We start from the raw sequence: 12,118 nt of genomic DNA on the forward strand, positions 1-12,118 counted from the left end.
ATGTCAAAATAGGAACTAATTAGGACTTTTGTAATTCCTTATATGGCATTAAAGGTGCATGCTAAATGACTTTGATGGGTAATTTTCGTTCACGTATCGACAGTTTTTATTTTACGTCTCTTAACTTAATAAGGACAGATTGTTGATGCTTTCATACGCAGGAAATATGTGTTAAATTGAATACAATAAATAAGTTTACTGTTTCTGGTGTTCATATTTACGTGCTAAAATATTTTCTTCCATTTGTATTTGGTGTTTGTGAAAATGTTTAAATGATTAATTCTTCTCTTTCAGAAAGGGGGGAATTTCGCATGTGTAAATTGGGTTATTGCTGTTGCTATGGAAAGGGGTTATTGTTAGTTGTAAATTATTTGAAATCCTATTTGAAAATCTGAAAGTATAAAATTTTAATCTCCAGCGATCTGCACTCGTCACCAGCGTTACCAGGCAAAGTTGAGACTCAGTTATTGAGTCGTAGATGTCTGATCTAAATTAATAAATTGAACGAATGTCCTTTAGCTCGTCGCAAGATTATGAGACTCAAGTGCAGGGGGGCTGCGTTATTGAATTTTTTGTTGGGTTTCAAGTAGGTTAATCTTTAGTTGGTTAATTGCTGTTGTTAAAGCTAATATTAATAATGGCAACGGAGCAGGAACCGGTTACATTAGATTCCTTGTTCGCCTTTATTAAACAGAGTGAGGAAAGGAACAAGGAATGCACTGAGTCACTCAAATCAGAACTCAGAGACAGCAATCAGTTGCTCAAATCAGAACTTATTGAAAGCAATCAGTCACTCAAATCAGAACTCAGAGACAGCAATCAGTTGCTCAAATCAGAACTTAATGAAAGCAATCAGTTACTCAAATCAGAACTCAATCAAAGCAATCAGTTGCTCAAAACAGAACTTGCAGCTCATACTAGTAAGGTAGTGGGTAAACTGCAGTCTGATCTAGAGGACACCAGTAAATGCATATTAGAGCTGCAGCAAGATGTAATAAAGACAAGTGAAGGTTTAAATGATCTCACGTTGTCGGTCTCACAATACAGGGCTGAGTTGGTAGAAAAAAGGCATGAGTCTTTGACGAAGGAGTTTGATTTGTCAGGGAGTAAAGTTGAGCTGATGAATGGTGCTGTAACTTCTTCTGCGGTCACCAATTGCATGTGTACTTCACATTCGGTCGAACATGACCACTGCACAGGCACTCTGACTTCCTGGTCGGAAAGTTATGCACAGAGTACCAGCGAACTGAACCGAAACAGAACGTTAGAGCAAGAACACCACAAGGGTAATAAAGGAAAATATTTGATAAGCGAGGAGTGGTCTTTTGGGGTGTCGGGTAACAGAGACGAGTCTTTCCCTGTCGGCTTCTGCACAAAAGATGCATCTTTCCCAAAACCGAGCTTGCAAATTCCTTTACTGGGTGTTGGTTGTAAACAAAGTGGTTCTCTAGGTTCATCTTCGTTGAGTAAGCGTGTCCACACGGTGCAAGTTGATACAGGGTGTCCGGAAAGTAAGGTGGATTCTCAGTGTCTACACTCAAATTCAGTATCATCTCAGAACAAATCTATCCTGTCTGTTGTGTCTGTTGGGGAAAATAGTATTGACTTACCTTTAGTGTCGATAGTTCAAGATCATTCGGTACACAACGTAGTCATACCAGTAGTTGGTTATCCATTGCAGACTGGTGTGAGGAATTCAGTAATCGAACCCAGAAGTTGCATTAGGTGTGGTTCTATGCGTGTTCTTATGCCCAAAAGAATTGCCAGTATGGCATGTGTCGTTTCTTTCATGAAATTAGGCACTGGTTATTCAGTCAGATATGGGAGGCGCATCAGAGTTAAAATGAAGTCACCTACTGACTCACTTCCCAAGAAAACTTTGGTAGTAAGTCGAACTGTTGCTGGAGGAAGAGTGTCCCTCCATCCAAGCCATATTAGGAAGAGAAGAACAAAAAGGTCTCCTCGGAAAAGTACCAGCACAAAAGTTTTGGGGGAAATTTTGAGTATTTGTCTTCTCTTGGCTTTGTCTCTTTGGTACAGGGTTAGAATGATCTGGCATCGCACTCATGTCAGAAGAAAATGGCATGGGATGCATATGGTTGAGTATGATTGCTCAAAGATGAAGCCTGTTGAGATCATCGGCGCGATCATCACTCTTTAATCATTGATAGTAACTTCGCTTTGTACAAAATGTAAATATTAAAGATAATATATTTAGTTTGACGGATTTAATAACGTATGTATCTTTGGGAAGTTTAAAATAAATTTGAATTTAATTATCATTTGAATACTAACTTTTGTTTATTTTCAAACGTCAGTTCAGTTGGGGCTAGTGTCAAGTTTATAGCTCAGAAAAGATATCTGATGGACAGTCTGGTGCGGGAAATTTAAAATGGGAGCATTTAACAAGTCAAGCAGCCTCACTATCATTTTGGAGCCAACAGCTTTTAAGTGGGCAGTTTCATTTTGAATTTGTTGTTACATGTGCATGCAAGTTTCATTGTAAAATTTTGTGCGAATTTCTCGGGTAGAATCGTGTTGATTGGCGTTCTAAAGAAACACAAGGGAACATCAGGGACACTAGATGTTGTATTTGTTCGTCCTTGGGAAAATACGTCTCCACACATAGAAAATGTGAGAATGATAGGGTGTCGAGGGGACATTTGCCATTAGTGTCGGCTTAGTCCTGACACAAGTTCGTCTGGAGTCTGTATTTTGGAGAGTTTAAGTAACGACATTCAATAGGTTTGATTTCTCTGTATACATGACATGATGATGGTAGGGGGTATCTGAGATATGCCACCCGATGGTAACCAGTATTCAAGAGGAAACAAATAAATTTCAAGCAATCTTGCATAGCAGCGTGAAATTATAAGACATATAAAACGTATCTTTGGTTTACTTAAGGCGAGTATCCTGGTTCGGTTCCAGGATTAATATCAAAAATGGTAGTGGCACATTTGGTGGCAGTGATAGCGCGTCATGTATTTACGAAGCTGTTGTCGTCATCTGTTTGATTTAGCTTCTAGTTATAGTGAATTCTCCTTGCACAGTCGCAATTAAGGTTGCTGAGTTTGTCCAAACATCGAATTGTGTTTGTAAGAGAAACATATTTCTGGCTATCTGACACACCAAATTTTGAGTTTTATGGGATTTATTTTGAATATAGATATTGTGTAAAAGTAAATTTAACATCTTAAACGGTGTTGCCAAAACTTTATCTCACTTATATCGGGTTTTCTACTGGCAAGGGATGAAATCTGATATTAAGTCGTATGTAAAAAACTGTGAGTTGTGTCAGCGTACAAAACCGAATAAACATCCGGCTAAAATTGTTGCTAGGTCTCATTTCACAGACATGCCGGGGGAGATTTTGTTTATTGATCTGCAGGGTCCGTTTGCGCTGGGGCCTAAACGAGAAAGGTTTTTGTTTACGGTTCTAGATGCAGCAACAAGGTATTTGGTGGCATACCCGGTGGTTAATAGCAATGCCAATACCATTGTGAATAAATTGTCAAAAGTGTACTTTGTTCATTTGGGAATTCCTCAGAGGTTAGTTTCGGATAATGGGCCACAATTTAAGTCGAAAATTTTTCAGAATGCAATGAAAACATGGGGGGTACAACTTGTTTACACTCCGGTGTACCATCCGAGCTCAAATTGGGTAGAGCGCTATCATTCGGAATTGAACCGTTTGATGAGAATACTCTGTAATTCCAATCACAATAAATGGCCGGAAAAAGTACCTGAAGCTCTGCGCCTTCTGAATGGTTCCATTTCGTTACAAACAGGATATTCTCCAATGGAGTTGAGATTAAACATGACAAAGAGTTTGACCGATATACCGACGCTGGGGGTCGATGCTAACAATGTCACGTGGAATGACAAGCTAGTCATGGCGAATCTGTCTAGTCTTAGTAAAAGGCAAAATAAATTGAAGCAACATAATGCTAAGATGGATGCTAAACCTGTAGTGGAAGAGGGTAAGCTAGTCTTCGTTAAGAATCAGACCTTAAGTGGTACTGGAGATAAGGTGATAAGAAAATATTGTGACCTCTTTGTCGGCCCTTACCTTTGTGTAAAGAACAGTAAAGATTCTACGCTGTCATTAATAGACTGTGTGACAGGAGAAAAAATGGATCACCAGTCGATAGAAAATTGTAAAGTTTGGAATTGTTCAGATGACAAGGTAAAAATTTGGGTGAAAAGATTACTAGATTTGAATTTGGAAGGTGTGGATGAAATGTTACAGACGATGGGGTTTAGCTGTAAATCAGACGTTTTAGTTAAGGACAGTGTAAATAAAGAGGGGGTAGGGGAAGAGCAAGGTTAAAATTTCTCGTATGGGTAAAGTGAGATTGAGCCTGCGGCGGGCGAGTTGACCAAGTAGGTGAAATTTCTGCGGCGTACTAGCATGCGAGATGAGCCTGAAATCTTCCTGATTGCTCCAAAATAAGATAAGGCATTTTCTATGATAGATTGCTCAAGGGTATTCATCTCATAAATATTTGGAACACCACTATTTGCATCGTTGTTGTGGTCAGGTCAAAGAAAATACCAACTGCAGCGCATTAGGGTAGTAGCACACAAGGCTCATACTACGCCTTTAAATAGTGATTAGCTCAGATTGAATGAATCCAGAAGCGAATTAAGAGTTGTTTAGGTAGCTCCATGGGGGTGTTGTTGAGTTTGCGGGTGGGGGCAGGTATGATGCGGTAGAGGTCAAGTTAGGTTATGCTTGCGGCGGGCTAATAGTCAAGTAAGTATAATGTTGCGGTGGGCCTAGGCATTCATTTGTTTCCTGCTCCAACCAAAAATATACAAGCCACTATGTTCTGCAAGACGCCAAAACACATGCGGGGTTCCTTCTTTCTGGAGAATGATGGAGTCACCAGAGTTGGTGATCCGGGATGTTTCATGTTGTAAACAATAAAGTAATATGTCTGTATATTTCAAATATGTATATTAGTGAATATGTAGAATATGAATGTTTATTTTATGAAAGTCTAACTTTAGTATTGTAACAAAAGTATTGTGTGAGGGTTCAGCCCTATGTTGGGCGCCATTTATGACGAACTGTCATAAGGTATTCTGGAAACTTGAGTTTCGTGTGTGTTTTGCTGGGGTAAAGTAGCCCAACTCAGGTTCAAAGACGATGAACTCGTCTAGTGCAGAGAATTCACGATAGGTGGAATGCCTATGCAATATGAAAACTTTGTTGCTTTAACAGTTACGCGAAGAATCGCTAGATGGCTCTGACCGTCGTGCGCATTTGAATTGTAAATTCCTTTGTTTGAGATCCGATTTTCTCGCGGTTTCCTTATGCACAAGGACATTTTGATGTGTCGGTCACTGCACGCATGGGCAATTCGCACTTATGGCGCAAAATAATAAAATATACAGCGTTTTGGTCTTGATGCCTTTGGTTAATTAACAGCAAAAGTTTATCTCATAAAGCATTACACTAGGTTCTTTAACGCATATACATATCTGTTAACGTGTGGTATTTAAATCATGAAAAATTGTTGTTTGGTAAAGACAAATGTGCTCTAAAAAAATGACGAATAGTGATCGAGAGGGGTGTGCAGGGGTGGAGATGAACTTCCGGAAGAAGAAACATGGAGTGAACAGAGTAATGTCACTACAGTGGAGGAAATCAGAATTGTTTCCGTGCTTTAGGGAGGAATTTTACATCTGCAGTTAGGACAAAACGGCAGATAATAGCAAGAAGTGAAAGCACATCGCAAAAATAGGTGTTGGAAAGGAATGGAGCTCTCGGGGAGAGAGAGGTAAGAGTGGACTCGTGCGTGCTGGATTCGTCGTTCCCGACACACCAGGTGAGGAAATTAATTATCTTAAGTGACTTTGAGAGGAAGAAAATTCTCGAAGATCGTGTTTACAACGTTTAAGCAAAGTTGTTTATGAGATAGCTATCTCGCGTGTGTTGAATTTTACGGGAAACGGTACTAGTACACGTCACAGACCATGCGTTATTTACAAAATGGCCATCGACGCCATGTCTGAAAAGGGCTCTGTGCACACGTAAAACGATTTATTTTCGTGCAAGAAACGCATAGCACTAGTCAAAATAAACGAGGAGCATGTTCCAAGATTGGTTCTATGTCAAAATAGGAACTAATTAGGACTTTTGTAATTCCTTATATGGCATTAAAGGTGCATGCTAAATGACTTTGATGGGTAATTTTCGTTCACGTATCGACAGTTTTTATTTTACGTCTCTTAACTTAATAAGGACAGATTGTTGATGCTTTCATACGCAGGAAATATGTGTTAAATTGAATACAATAAATAAGTTTACTGTTTCTGGTGTTCATATTTACGTGCTAAAATATTTTCTTCCATTTGTATTTGGTGTTTGTGAAAATGTTTAAATGATTAATTCTTCTCTTTCAGAAAGGGGGGAATTTCGCATGTGTAAATTGGGTTATTGCTGTTGCTATGGAAAGGGGTTATTGTTAGTTGTAAATTATTTGAAATCCTATTTGAAAATCTGAAAGTATAAAATTTTAATCTCCAGCGATCTGCACTCGTCACCAGCGTTACCAGGCAAAGTTGAGACTCAGTTATTGAGTCGTAGATGTCTGATCTAAATTAATAAATTGAACGAATGTCCTTTAGCTCGTCGCAGAGTCAGCGGCACATCACCCACGCTCCCTCCGATTACTTGATTGAAAATCCACCCACAACGCGAAAGGGTAGAATGTACAGTATTCTCAAGTTGAAAATTTTGCCGCTAGATGGCAGAATAATAAAGCCTAATATTTTATAAAATATCTTAATTGTTATTTTCTTCTCTTTTCTAAGATTATATTGGAACATTATTTAAAAAAATCAGAAGAAATAATTCATTGTGCTAAGGGAGGATACAAATAAAATAAAGCAAAGTAGATTCAAGTTACCTAATTTACTGTAATCAATTCTTTGAGAACGGTGAATAAGAGAGCATGAGCCGTGAGCTGCATGTAGAAGGTATCCTTTCATGCATATACTTTCTGTGACAAGTTGAAATGTATTTTACTTATTTAAGTATGACACTTGATTAAAAAAAATATTCAATAATGGAATCATGTTTATAAAGAATGGATACAAAACACTTTCACAGCAAGTGTAGAAAAAAAGAAGGGGGTAGGGTCAGGTTGTGAAATCAGGTGGACACCGATTTCATACAGAGGCTGAAATCTCAGAAGAAAAGTTGTTGCGGTTCTCCCAGGAGGGTCGAACCTGCGCGTGTCCCGTAGCCGGAGCCCCCCTCCCCCGTCATTACGCAGCAACGGGAAATTGAAAATCAATATATTCCTAAGTAAAACATCAAACTATAAAATAATAAATAAAATAAATAATGTTACACTATTGAACAAACGGATGTCTACCACAGTAACACTTCATAAAAAATGCGACACTAAGTTACAACTTCATTATACGTATCTTAAATGTAACAAGTATTAGGAAAGAAATTACTTGAAGACTCATATTTTTACCGTTGAAGGTCTATTATATGATTACATTTTTTCAAAAAATACATGTAATATTATTTTTTGTTTGGTCTCCTTTGGTGCACTATTGTCTTCTATAACAGCCTAAAGTACTTCTTTCAGTTCATTTTTTAAACCATTAGGGTAAATATATATGGAGCCTTAATGTGTTAATATACAGGCAAGTTTTGCACACTTTTGAGACAAAAAGATTAGATGCATGGGCGTCGCCAGAATTTTTTATAGGGGCGGTCAGACCATTGATAAAACTTGAATAGTAGAAATAACAAAAATAATTATTATTATTATCATTGTCTTGATTATTATGATATAATAACTATTATAAAGCACTGAAAATAAACCCACTTTTTTCCAAATTTATTATTATTATATCGTTGGGGAGAGACTTCTAATCGATCCACCGAATTAGTGAATATCCACTTCATACAGTTAGTGTAGTGAAATGCATAGCTACTTTATTTTGTTATTAACTTCTTGTGCAAGAAAAATATAAATATTTGGGAAAATTTTAGTAATAAAGTTCTGTTGTTTCGCTTCACCCCATATAACTGATAGAACTCACTTTTTTTTGGAATTTTGAAAACTGCAGAACCATTTATTATTTTAGTTTAAATGGTAAGATATGAATACATAACCTGGTTACTGTATTTTACACTAATTGTTTCGATCTAACGTTGTTTTTACTTTGGTTATTGTGTTCGAATATTAACTGGTAGTTATTTCTTCAATTAACAATAAAAGTAACGAGCTCCAGAGCTGACAAAACTTTTTTTTTTCGAACTTGAAATAAACTATGCCAATTTCTAGGGGTGATCGACGGACGGGTTCGTACGCCCTCACGACGCCCATGTTCAAATGGCATGTCTCTAAGCTTACTAATATCAAGCAAAATCGAAAAATTCACTACGATGTTTAAGCTGCTCAAATCTCTTAGAGCTAAAATAATCACGTCTCGGACATGCTAATAAAAATCAACTTTGTACCGTGTTTGCGGATCTTCAACAGTTTCGTCATACTGGAACTACTGCTTCTTACAGTATTGCCTATCTTTGGATCGTCTATATCTAAATTTGATGAAATTCTTTCGCATCAACTACGTACAGTGGTGCAATTAGGGGGGGGAAGGGGGCATTTCCCCAGACTTCTCGCCACTTGTGCCTCCACACTATGCTAAACCTTATCTACAAAGAGAAATATACTGTCTTCCCCCCAGTTTTGGCACCTTGCACCCCTGGTTTTGGAACCCAATCGCCGCCACTGACTAAGTAACTGGAATTTTTCATCACTTCAAAGTGCTCTGATATATTTGCAAGATATCTAACAGCATCTATCACATCGAGATTAATGTTTTGTAGATATTTGCTCACTACATTTACATGGAGTAAAATTTATCAGTACATCCAAGTTTTCAATAGGCTTATTTTTTCTTCTCTTCCAATTTTGCCGCCCTAGAAATTTGGTTCGCCCTCCCCTTCCGACGGCCCTGCCTTAGACACCACGTCCACTGTACGAGACTTATTATACAGGGTGTTATTTTAATGGCGCCCACGGACCAAGGAAACGTATAGAGGACATCAAAACAAGCAACTTTTCTCAGTAACATTTTGTTCGTTGGTGCATCATTTCGGCGCTACTGTCGTTCAAAGAAGCCCGTTTTGCCGCCTGAATGATGGCAACCCAACACAGCATTTGATCGGATCTATGAAACAGGCCACGGCAGTGTTGCAAGGAACATACAAATTTTGTAAGAAATGGCAGACTACCAACCACTATATTACGAGCTGTAAGAAGAACGCGTCCAGTATACCGAAGTATTCTAATTAAATTACCTGGCTTGCCGTAACAATTCTTATTCATTGTATGTTTATTATACACCCCCATCTAGATTAATTAGGCATAAAGGGAACAATCAAATTTTTCAGAAAATTTCTACATATTTCATAAAATCTCTGTTTTTATCTAAAATTGGACCTCTCAGTCGTCAGAAGGGTGCGATGGAGAATGATCAATGGCTCGTACACAAACCAGTCTTTAAGTTATTTAAATAATTTACTTACATTCTGGTTTAGAAACTTGTTTTAATAGTTTGCATAGTATATAATGAGCAATTACACATATATCAAAAGCGTGATCTAATTGTTAGCATAATATATAATGAGCAATTATACATATATTAAAAGCTTGTTCTAATTGTGTGTATAATATATAATGAGCAATTACACATTATTAAAAGTTTGTTGTAATTGTTTGTTATAATATATAATGAGCAATTGCACATATATTAAAGATGTAAATGTATGAAATATATGTGACAAAAGTTCGTTTACTGACGGTAAACGATGTAATTGTTTGTTAGCCCGGAAAAGTGGTGAATTACGAGTTCAACAATTTCAGCCTGTCCATTGCAGTGGCCCGCTAAGGGCAATGCACCTAGCGTTATCTGGGCCAAGATAGGGAGGGATCTGTTTCAATTTCAAGACACGCACCGACAATTGAAGTTATTTGGAAGAACGCACATTGCATGCTAGACGGCATTTTCCACTTCGGTTTATTGACGGTCGTTTATGAATTAGACTTGTCTCCGCATTGTCGTATACAGAGTGCCCTCTTTTGGGATGAATCCGAACTTCAGCGGTTGGTTAGCACAGCACGCTATGGCACCACTGGTTTCCGGTTCGAATGCCTATCTGGGCATGTGTGTTATTTGTGAGCGACCATCATCACTCATCCTCGTCTTCGCGATTAGCCAAAAGTGACAGAAAAGCGAAGTAAAATAAACAGCAGCAATTTATCAATCAGTCCCGCACCTTGGCCTAAAGCATATAGCCCACTGAGACTCGGGAAAATGCGGTATTGTCTACTTCTATTGAAATCAAATGGTGTAACGTCCACTACAGGGAAACCCACACACAGAAAACTAAATGCATCATATCAATTGATGCACCAGAATGCATCGATTGATGCACTAAAGTGTGTTTTATGGCTTCTTCAAAGAATCAGATTCACACTTGATGCACTTGGGTGCATTTTTGTATGTCATGAAAGAAACACCAAAGTGCATAATTTGATTCAAGTGAGGATTTCTTTCAGTCGAGATGCAATTCAATGCATCAGTTGATGTTCCTTGATGCACCTTCCTTCATCTTCTTGGATGATGCAGTTAAACGTTTGGTCTGAGCTACAGAGTTCATGTAGCTCAGACGAAACGTTTAAGTGCATCATAAAAAAAGATGCATTCTGGTGCATCAAAACGCATCAACTGATGCATTGAAGTGCATCTTGACTGAAAGAAATCCTCACTTGAATCAAATTATGCACTTTGGTGTTTCTTTCACGACATACAAAAATGCACCCAAGTGCATCAAAATTCATCTGATTCTTGGAAGAAGCCATAAAACACACTTTAGTGCATCAATCGATGCATTCTGGTGCATCAATCGATATCATGCATTTAGTTCTCCGAGTGAACGGAATCGAAGCGCGGAATTTCCGTGACAGACGTCTGCAGGTTATCGCCAACTGAGACGCCGGAAACGCGGTGGGGGAAGTGTTACAACTTCTCTCCTGGAATTTCGACCTGTGGCCTCCCACCATGGTGATTAAATTTGAGAGCTACGATTGAGTAGCGTAACCTGAACGTGGATGCCTACAAGTTCATCGTGCTAACCACACGTCACTCCATAACTTGTTGGTTGATCGTCCACCTCTGCTGAGGCATGTAGATGTGAGACCGGCCGCCGGTAGGTAGGCCTTGGCCCGCAAGGCCTGTTGCGCCACGTGTTATTTATTTATATTTTAATCAATTCACCTGAAATCAGGCGCGGTGTGAAGGAGGGAAGAAGGCAGTGGTGACTGTAAACCGGGGCTAAACAGAGCTCTGCCCAACCCAATAAGTAGGGACATTGAATTTTCGCGATGCGCGAAATGTGAAAAAAAGATGCAATTTTGAACATTCTGCACGTAACTACACAGCCAATGATGAAATATCCATGAGTTTTATTCGCGAAGTAATGCGAAATGTATGCTTTTCCGCGAAATGAACGCCTTTTCGCGAAATAACCGTGAAATATCATCAAATTAAGTAGAAAACACGCAAAAACCGGCAATCGAGGTTGTGTGCGCAAACTGTCGATTTGTAACGAAACGTTTGTCTCAAGTTTCCTACCACTTGCAGCTGAAGAACGTTTTATCTTGGATCACATCAGGAAGACGCTGCAAATTGGGATTTCCCATGCACATAATCTTAGTTCGAAAACTTCGCTCCCTGCCAAGCTGCATTCCTTTCTTCCCCCGAATGTCTACTCAACTTCCAGTTTCATTGAACTTGCTAGCTGTAGCAGCGATGAGATTAGTCTGTTCCCGCACATCAAGGGAAACAATGGTGTCATTTGTGTTCAGTCATGAATGAATTTTGTTTATCATCATGTGATTTTCAACATGTGTTTGTGTATGTGCAGTAGTGATTATTTTATTTTTTGGACAGCAAGGATATCCTTTAAATACATACAATGAATAAATCACTTGAGGTATGAAATTTAGAAATGAAGTGATTTTGTGTTGATGTTTCTTTCTGGTTGGGCAGCTAAGTACTTGTGCATGTGTAC

Source organism: Lepisma saccharinum, chromosome 23 (assembly GCF_977018435.1).
Source record: "Lepisma saccharinum chromosome 23, izLepSacc3.1, whole genome shotgun sequence".
In the NCBI taxonomy this organism is placed as follows: Eukaryota; Metazoa; Arthropoda; class Insecta; order Zygentoma; family Lepismatidae; genus Lepisma; species Lepisma saccharinum.